The sequence below is a fragment of the Carassius carassius genome, chromosome 27 (genome assembly GCF_963082965.1).
Source record: "Carassius carassius chromosome 27, fCarCar2.1, whole genome shotgun sequence".
Classification (NCBI taxonomy): Eukaryota; Metazoa; Chordata; class Actinopteri; order Cypriniformes; family Cyprinidae; genus Carassius; species Carassius carassius.
Genome location: NC_081781.1, coordinates 26,413,106 through 26,422,586, shown reverse-complemented (window position 1 = coordinate 26,422,586; position 9,481 = coordinate 26,413,106). Strand labels below are relative to the sequence as shown.

The 9,481-nt window shown below is 42.1% G+C and overlaps 1 long non-coding RNA gene across 1 annotated transcript; it reads left to right on the top strand.

Moving 5' to 3' along the window:
- Positions 1-8,438: 8,438 nt before the first annotated feature.
- LOC132107088 (uncharacterized) lies at positions 8,439-9,049 on the top strand. The gene is made up of 2 exons (XR_009424226.1): positions 8,439-8,785; positions 8,909-9,049. It is a non-coding gene; the product is annotated as an uncharacterized LOC132107088 (long non-coding RNA).
- Positions 9,050-9,481: the final 432 nt, after the last annotated feature.

Genomic DNA, 9,481 nt, shown 5'->3' with positions numbered 1-9,481 from the left:
TACTCACTCATCCTCGCTCAGCAGTGCAAAATTCCCTCAGGCTTGCTACAAGGGACAAGCTAGCACTTTCTGCTTAACAACTTAGCAGACAGAACCATAACACCTCCAGCAACCACAGAGAGGAGGGGGGTCCCTTCCAAGCATCCCTCTGCAGTGCATGATGTGACCCCCAGAGACCTTGACAAGCTAGCCAGGAACATCCCAGCATTCACATAACCAGGAAAACAATTTAGAATGGTGGCATCATTTGAAACATTGCTTTTTTTTGTGATGTGACATTCAGCCAAGTATGGTGACCCATACTCAGAATTCGTGACCCATCCAAAGTGCACACTCACAGAGCAGTGAACACACACACACACACAGACTGTGAACACACACCCGGAGCAGTGGGCAGCCATTTATGCTGCGGTGCCCGGGGAGCAGTTGGGGGTTCGATGACTTGCTCAAGGGCACCTAAGTCGTGGTATTGAGGGTGGAGAGCGCACTGTACATGCACTCCCCCCACCCACAATTCCTGCCGGCCCGAGACTCGAACTCACAACCCTTCGATTGCAAGTCCTACTCTCTAACCATTAGGCCACAACTTCCCTTGCAATCAGACCCAGTAATCAATCTTATGAGTCTGTCTCATAGGTTTTAGTAACTTCTTATACATGTGGGTACCAGTTTCTGATCAAAATCAGATAAAACTATAGCTTGAATGTGCCTTCCTAAAAGCAGTATAAAGTTTTCAGTGCTATAATGTGTTTAAATCGTACGATAAGAAACTAACCTGATTTTAGCTAAGAAACCCTAATTTCTGTTGTTAGAGGAGGGTATGACTTTTCTGACGAAGAAATCTCAGATTAGCAGCCCATGTAAATGGTACCATAATAAATCAGTCGGATCTTGGGCAAAGAAATCCCCACTTTCAGCACTGTTATAGGTGATCTGAGCGATGCTCACAGATTTAAGGCCTTATTATATGTTACGTATCATTGTATTCACAGTGATCCGCTCATGTGAAATATTTACGTCAAATTAATGGTGTTATTCTAGCGTCGCTAACTATAAATTCATCATTGTCTGTGAAGTGAACATGCTGCTTTGATTTGTGATTAAGTTGCATGCAACGTCATGACTGAGCCCAACTCATCTGACCACATGTGAATTTCCTATGCATACTGACAGTGCAGATCAATAGCTGCTCCGCTTGGGCTTGTTATGTGAGCTTGCATTAGTCTCCTAGCAATGACCCCTGAAGTGTGAGCAAACTCTTCTGGGTTAATCTGATAACAGCACTCACTTCACAGACCTCTGTCTAAACAAAGAACTGAATGTAGCCAGAGCTAACTCTTTTAGCATCCATACAGGCTAAGCTAAGCCCTCTGACAATTAGATAAGTGTGTGTTACTCTCAAACCACTCTTCTCTCTCTCTCTCCTTCTCAAACTTCCTGTTTGTGCCAACACCTGTTAGACTCAAGTTTGCATGAAGGAGGACACCAGCTTCAAGAACCTTTTCCTCCAAAACCTCCATCCTATTTATTGATTGATTGATTGATTGATAGCACTTAATTGTCCGTGTACACGGAAATTTGTCTCGCAATACAAGCTCCAACAACTACAATGCAACAACCTACAAAAACAAACTAAAACATATAAGCATCAGTAACAACATAAATGGATAGTTAGTTAATATGATGGTGGGCCCTGCCCCATCTGCCCTTCAAGAGTAGTCTTCAATATCCATACAAATATAAATAAAAATAAAAGTAGGTAGTAATTAACATTTACTCTCCCGTATTTATTCAGCAGAGATATGGACAGAGGAACAAATGAGTGTTTATATTTGTTCTTTCTGCAGTCTGGAACCCTATAACACCTGCCGGAGGGCAGCAGTTGATACTCCCGCTGCAACACATGGGAAGAGTCCTGGGAAATTTTGTCTGCCAGTCTGATGGTGTGCAGTAAATGGCTTTCAATGAATGCATTCTCCACTGAGTGTCCCACCAATTTGGAGCAGATTACCCAGACCCAAGTCTCCTTAAAAAATAAATTATCTGCTGTACTTTGCTGCAGATATAGTCTACATAATAAATCCAGGAAAAGTCACTATCCACGTACACTCCAAGATATATGAACGATGATTTTTGTTTTATGGTTTGATTGTGAATGATTAATGGTGTAATGTTGCACTCCTGAGAGGTGCCAAAGACAATCTCCTCAGTTTTCTGTGTATTGAGGATGAGGGCATTTAGATCACACCACTTTACCAAATTATTCACCGTTTCCACTAGAGATCGGCCCCCTCTACCTCCTTCATCAGAGCTACTGTGCAGTATCATCGGAAAATTTGATGATATGATGGTTAGATGCAGAGGTAACACAATCTTTGGTATAAAGCGTGAAGAGCAAAGGAGAGCTAACACAACCTTGTGGGGCACAGCATCTGGTTGTAACCATGGGGGAATAGGTGTTATTAACCCTGACCAGCTGTTGCCTGTTAGTGAGGAAGGAACAGTACCAGTGAACGAGATATGGGTCTATACCCATGTGAGCCATTTTAGATAACAGTATATACGGTTTTATTGTATTAAATGCAGATGAGAAGTCGATGAACAGCACCCTGGCATATGGCTTTATTTTTGGAGCATCCAGGTGTTTTGAGACCAAATGCATGAGCGTGCCAACAGCATCCTCTGTGCTGCGCTGTTGCCTGTATGCAAACTGGAACGGATCCATTATGTCCTGTGCAGACTGAGTGAGTACAGAGGAAATTATTTTTTCCAATGACTTCATTAATACTGATGTTAATGCTACCGGTCTGAAATCGTTTCACTCCTTGGGGCATGATTTCTTTGGTAGAGGGATGATGTGCGATGTCTTCCAGGCCATGGGGACAGTATGTGTATCCATGGACTGTTGGAAGATGGGTTGCCACACTGGGGCTAGCTCCTTACAGTAAGTTTTCAGGATAGAGGCACTGATGTTATCCGGGCCGGTGGCCTTACGTGAATTCAGCTGACGAAAGACGTTTTCCACCTGACCCACTGTAATTGCCACTCTATCCCCAGAGCCCACCGTGACTGACTCCAACACCTCCCTGCATCTCTCTATACTCCCGGAGGTTTCAAACCTAGTAAAGAAGGTGTTCAGTTCCATAGCAGAGGTTAACTCATCATTTGTCACAATAGGTCTCCTGTTTTTACTTTGCATACCTGTCATACTTTTCATTGTATCTCACATTTTACGTGAGCTGCCAGCCTTGAAGGCTTCCTCCAGGTGTTTCTTGTGTGCCTCCTTCGCCTTCCTCAATTTTTCTTTTTTGTCTGTTTTTTGTAGCTCCCTTCTATCTTTATTTTTAAAAGCCAATTTCCTCAAATTCATTACTTGTTTTGTCTTTGGTTACATACATTTTATTATTGGGATACACCTTAACCATTTTTGTAGGTATAATAGACTGTACGCAAAAGTTAATATAGTCTGTTGTTACAGTGCAAGTTTCTTCCAATGTGTCCCCCCTCAGCACTTGCCAATCTGTGAGGTCAAAACAAGCTCCCAATTCCTCTCTACTGTCATCAGTCCACTGTCGAACAACCTTGTTCTCTGGTTTACGACTTTTTAATTTTGATGTGTACGTCGGGATAAGATGTACTACATTATGGTCGGAGTTAGAAATTGGTGGTTTGCTCCTGGATTGATAGGCATTGTGGAGATTAATGTAGCATTTATCCAGTATGTTATCCTTTCTTGTTTCACATTTCACAACCTGTTGAAATCCTGGCAAAGTTTTCTCTGGATTGCAGTTGTTAAAATCACCCAGAACAATAGCAGGAGCATCTGGAAATTGCTGTGGGTGATTATGTACACAATAAGCTATTGATGCAGCGGCACGCTGTATTTTGCTGCTTGGGGGAATATAAACAACAAATAGCAAAATGCAGCCAAACTCCCAGGAAAGATAAAATGGTCTCAATCCAATGCCCAGCAATTCAAAATCATATGCTTGATTGTGTACTGACGACACCGTCGTTTGTTTAAGTAAACACAAATCCCTCCTCCTCGACTCTTCCCCGAGTTTTCATTTCTATCCGCCCTTATGAGTGAAAAACCACTAATGTCATAAAGTGAGTCTGGAGCGTCTGAGTGCTTCTAAATTCTAAAGAATACCTTGCAAGTGCCCGTATGTCGTCAATTTTATTGTTGATAGAGCGCAGGTTGGCCAGGATCACAGCAGGTAGAGCCGGTCTGGACTTTCGCTGCCGCAGTCTCCTCCTTATTCCACCCCGTCTCCCTCCCTTCCTCCTCTGTCCTTTCAGCCGCTCCAGATCCCCCTCCCTTGCAACCAGCCGTAATCGCTTCCCTCTCCACCGGAGTGCAGATCGTATCAATTCTCCCGGGATACTAGCCAGCAGTCCGGGTGTAGCTCGTTCTTCAACTCCCACTTTGTTGAGTTTTAGGAGTATGATACGAGCGTATATACGCGTTGGTCGGCTGTCACTGTGCCATTCCTCCATCCTCTCCGCACGTGAATGCACAAGCAGACCAGATATAATTAAAAGTCCAAAAAAGTCTAATAAAAAGTCCAATAAAACAAGGGATATCCACCACTCTTTGCCCAGACTTTAACACCCACATATTAAGAAGGTACTGTTACTTAGTTCGATGATAGATGAGTACAAACAATAAACACAACTAGTTGTTTGGAGCAAGCTGCGTGTCGCCAGCTGAGCAGCGCCATTTTCTTGTAAGTCACCATTTAGGCATTATGGCCTATCACACAATGCCCATTCAACATCTGCGTGACCTAGAAGGCCTTTAACAAGCACAAGGCTACACCAAAGGTGTGTGTTAGTCACCATTGATTCTGAACAACACATCCCAGAATCCAAAGCAGAGACCAGAAGGCACCCAGCATTGTCATAATGCTGATTTAGTTACTGCTTTGAAATGACTGCTGAAACTAAGGTCTGTCTCCAGAATCACACCAAGATTCCTGACTTGATTTTTAGTTGTTTGACCCCTAGAGTCAAGGTATTCATTCACCTTGAAAACTTTATCTTTGTTTCCAAATGCAATGACACCTGTTTTTTCCTTATTTAACTGAAGAAAGTTATGGAACATCCAACTATTAATTCCATCAATACATTGGCAAAGGGAGTCAATGAGGCTGTAATCATTACACAGGCTAGGTAAATATGGGTATCATCAGCATAGCTGTGAAAGGCAATTTGGTTATTTCTCATTATTTGACTTAGTGGGAGCATATACAGGCTAAACAAGAGAGGTGCAAGAATTGAGCCTTGTGTTTTGGAGCCTTGATTGAAGGTTCGAGGAAGGGCAGCTGTGCACCTGTTCATGGACCTTTGCACCTTGTTGACTCTGTAAAACAGGTCAAAGGCAAAGCCGAGAGTTAGGGTTTACCCGATTGCTGTGTCGAAGCAAAGTACAGTGTCCGCGAAGGACCAGGATCGGGCGATGGGAAAAGTGGTCTGGACAGGCAGCCGAGACAGTGCTAGGAGGGCTGTGTCAATTGGGATAATGTCAATCGCCAGGTACCCCCTTTCTCAATTGTGATTGTGGTCCTTGAAGAAAGATGGAATTTCTACCTCAGATTGGTACTCTTCACTTGAAAGGTGGTACAGTGCCAGGTCCCCGAGGTGGAGGCACTTGAATCCACATAATCTGGTTAAGCAGGCTGACATGGGTGGCAGTGTCATGCTGGTCATAGGTTAGTGTGGTGGTACAGATGGGTGTGTTAACAAGCCGCTGATTTCCCACAATCTCGGCTTGTGTTTCTGTGACTTGCGAGCGAGGCTTGGCCTCAGCCGGGCAGAGTGTCTTTCTTTGTATGGGTTGTAACCTGCAGATTCCTTCAGTGTTGGTCAAGGTACACATAAGCAGATTTAGGGACAGGTATAACCATAACTGGTGTGTGTATCCTGATGTATGTTTCCTTGCCAGAATCCAACATTAACAATGTCTTTTGAGTCTGTACATCAGAAGTTTTCGGATTCACTTCTTGTGAGTCGAAGGCTGTCACTTGTACTTTGATAACTGGAAGTCCAGCTTGCAGTGTTGCTGTGGGAGAGGTTTGCTGTTAACCCACAAAACACCTGGTCTGGGCACACTGTGCCTCAACATTGGGTCCTTAAAGGGCCATTGACCATGTGGCTTTGGGGCGTTGGTCCTCTTTACGGATGCGTTGTACCTCTGAACGTACTTGCATTTGCCTTCTATCTCTGTGTTTCCACATGTGTGCTAGTATGTCTGTAATGGGGATTCCCGTTAGTTCTGGCCATGTTGTTGGTGTACAGTCGTGGCTAAAATTTTTGAGAATTACATAAATATTAGTTTTCAAAATGTTTGCTGCTAAACTGCTTTTAGATATTTGTTTCAGTTGTTTCTGTGATGTACTGAAATATAATTACAATGCACCTATATAATTACCTCTGCAATTCGACTGGGCATGCTCTCAATCAACTTCTGGGCCAAATCCTGACTGATAGTAACCCATTCTTTCATAATCACTTCTTGGAGTTTGTCAGAATTAGTGGGTTTTTGTTTGTCCACCCGCCTCTTGAGGATTGACCACAAGTTCTCAATGGGATTAAGATCTGGGGAGTTTCCAGGCCATGGACCCAAAATTTCAACATTCTGGTCCCCGAGCCACTTAGTTATCACTTTTGCCTTATGGCACAGTGCTCCATCGTGCTGGAAAATGTATTGTTCTTCACCAAACTGTTGTTGGATTGTTGGAAGAAGTTGCTGTTGGAGGGTGTTTTGGTACCATTCTTTATTCATGGCTGTGTTTTTGGGCAGAATTGTGAGTGAGCCCACTCCCTTGGATGAGAAGCAACCCCACACATGAATGGTGTCAGGATGCTTCACTGTTGGCATGACACAGGACTGATGGTAGCACTCACCTTTTCTTCTCCGGACAAGCCTTTTTCCAGATGCCCCAAACAATCGGGAAGGGGCTTCATCGGAGAATATGACTTTGCCCCAGTCCTCAGCAGTCCATTCACTATACTTTCTGCAGAAGATCAATCTGTCCCTGATGTTTTTTTTGGAGAGAAGTGGCTTCTTTGCTGTACTTCTTGACACCAAGCCATCTTCCAAAAGTCTTCGCCTCACTGTGCGGGCAGATGCGCTCACACCTGCCTGCTGCCATTCCTGAGCAAGTTCTGCACTGGTGGCACTCCGATCCCGCAGCTGAATCCTCTTTAGGAGACGATCCTGGCGCTTGCTGGACTTTCTTGGATGCCCTGAAGCCTTCTTTACAAGAATTTGACCTCTTTCCTTGAAGTTCTTGATGATCCTATAAATTGTTGATTTAGGTGCAATCTTAGTAGCCACAATATCCATGCCTGTGAAGCCATTTTTATGCAATGCAATGATGGCTGCACGTGTTTCTTTGCAGGTCACCATGGTTAGCAATGGAAGAACAATGATTTCAAGCACCCTCCTTTTAACATGTCAAGTCTGCCATTCTAACCCAATCAACCTGACATAATGATCTCCAGCCTTGTGCTCGTCAACATTCTCACTTGAGTTAACAAGACGATTACTGAAATGATCTCAGCAGGTCCTTTAATGACAGCAATGAAATGCAATGGAAAGGTTTTTTTGGGATTAAGTTAATTTTCATGGCAAAGAAGGACTATGCAATTCATCTGATCACTCTTCATAACATTCTGGAGTATATGCAAATTGCTATTATAAAAACTTAAGCAGCAACTTTTCCAATTTCCAATATTTATGTTATTCTCAAAACTTTTGGCCATGATTGTAGACCAGCACTAAGGCAGTAGTTAGTGAATCCAGCTGTCAGATGAAACTCCTTGGGATGAGGGTAAATCAGGCATGGCAGAGAGTGCAGATGCCATTTAATCCTTTACGTGCAAACATCGCTGACGGCCCCAGTTTATTATTGTTTCACTTTCACGGCACGTTAAACATCACTCTCTTACTTGATCTGGACAAACTGTGCATCAATTGAAAGTTTAAAGACTCTAGCTTCGATATTTGACCAATATTTTGATAAAACATTGTTACAGTGACAGTTATTTAGTGATTTATGTCAGGAGTGCAAAATAATAAATCCGTATTATGCCACATTTTGAATAGAAATTCTCCACTCATTCATATTCAGTCACGTCAGCAGCAGTTTATTTGTGTTCACATAGACTCACTGAACAGCGTCAATAAGGATTTATAGACCAAAGATGTATATCTGCGGATATATATGGATATAGATGTTTACTTCATATTTCTTCAGACAGAATCATCATTTCTATTCATTTTCCACTGATTTACGGGATCTGATGATAAACAGCCTCTCCCAGCGATCTGTGTGTGTGTGCAGAGCTGGGAGCTCGTGTGTGTGTCAGTCAGACTCCGATTGGTCCTTCTGGTTTTCAATCTTAGAGTGTCATAACCGGACACCGCCACATCGTGTCACATGCTTCCTGTAAACTTCCTGGTTCATATCTGATCACAAAAACACTGAAACACCTCTGTACACACGAAATATCCGAATAATAAACCCGCGATTACGATAGTAAAGCTTGGTATGAGATTTTCTTGAGATCTGGGGCGTTTTTATAAAAAAAATCGAAAATGTACATCTGAAATGCTAACTTGTGCAGCGATGTAAAAGGCTATAAATAGCATATTTTTACAACAGTAAACGACCAAATTCCACCCCTGATCGCTAAAGGAAGTTATTATAAACAGTCGATCGGGGTTTAAAGTGAGTTTTGAGTAAAAGTGTACTAATAATTTCATAAATTGTCTGATGTAGCTTGATGCTAACGTTAGCTCTAATGCTACTAATAGCAGGTGCATTTCTTCTTCATAATGCATTTTTGGCACAATAATTCACGCAAGGTCGTAAGAAAATGTTTTGTTGTATTTTTATAGTAAGACTTTTGATAAATAAGGGCTAAATGCAAACAGAGACTGAAGTGAGATCGCTGCTTTGTGTCTTTGTAAAGCCTGAAAAACCACAATAAAGGCTGATAAAGGTGGAATAAAAACAATAGAATAATGATAAAAGAATAATGCAGATAATGTGTCATACCTGGCGGAGGTGTGAAAGACTCGTTTGGTGAGAACAATAGAATAAAGAATGAATGAGTTGTCACAGACAAAAACACAGTCAGAGCACATATGAGTGTTTACATGTGAGATCTTACAGAGATGACAAGTGCCATAAATCAATCTGATTAGCCTTCTCTAAAAACACACATGACATGGCCTTAGAAAATATTTCATAAAATTCACAGTTTTACAGATTCGATAATGAATTTTTTTATGAAGTTTTGGAAGACTTGTGGCTTTAGCTACACTGTGTTTTCAAACTCATATCCTACATCAACAATTTTTTAAATACATTTAAAAAATATGTTTTTAATATTTTTATTATTGTTTTTATGTTTGAGCTTATATATCTCTATTATCGTAACAGTCTGAGTGATTCTGATTACTGAACAG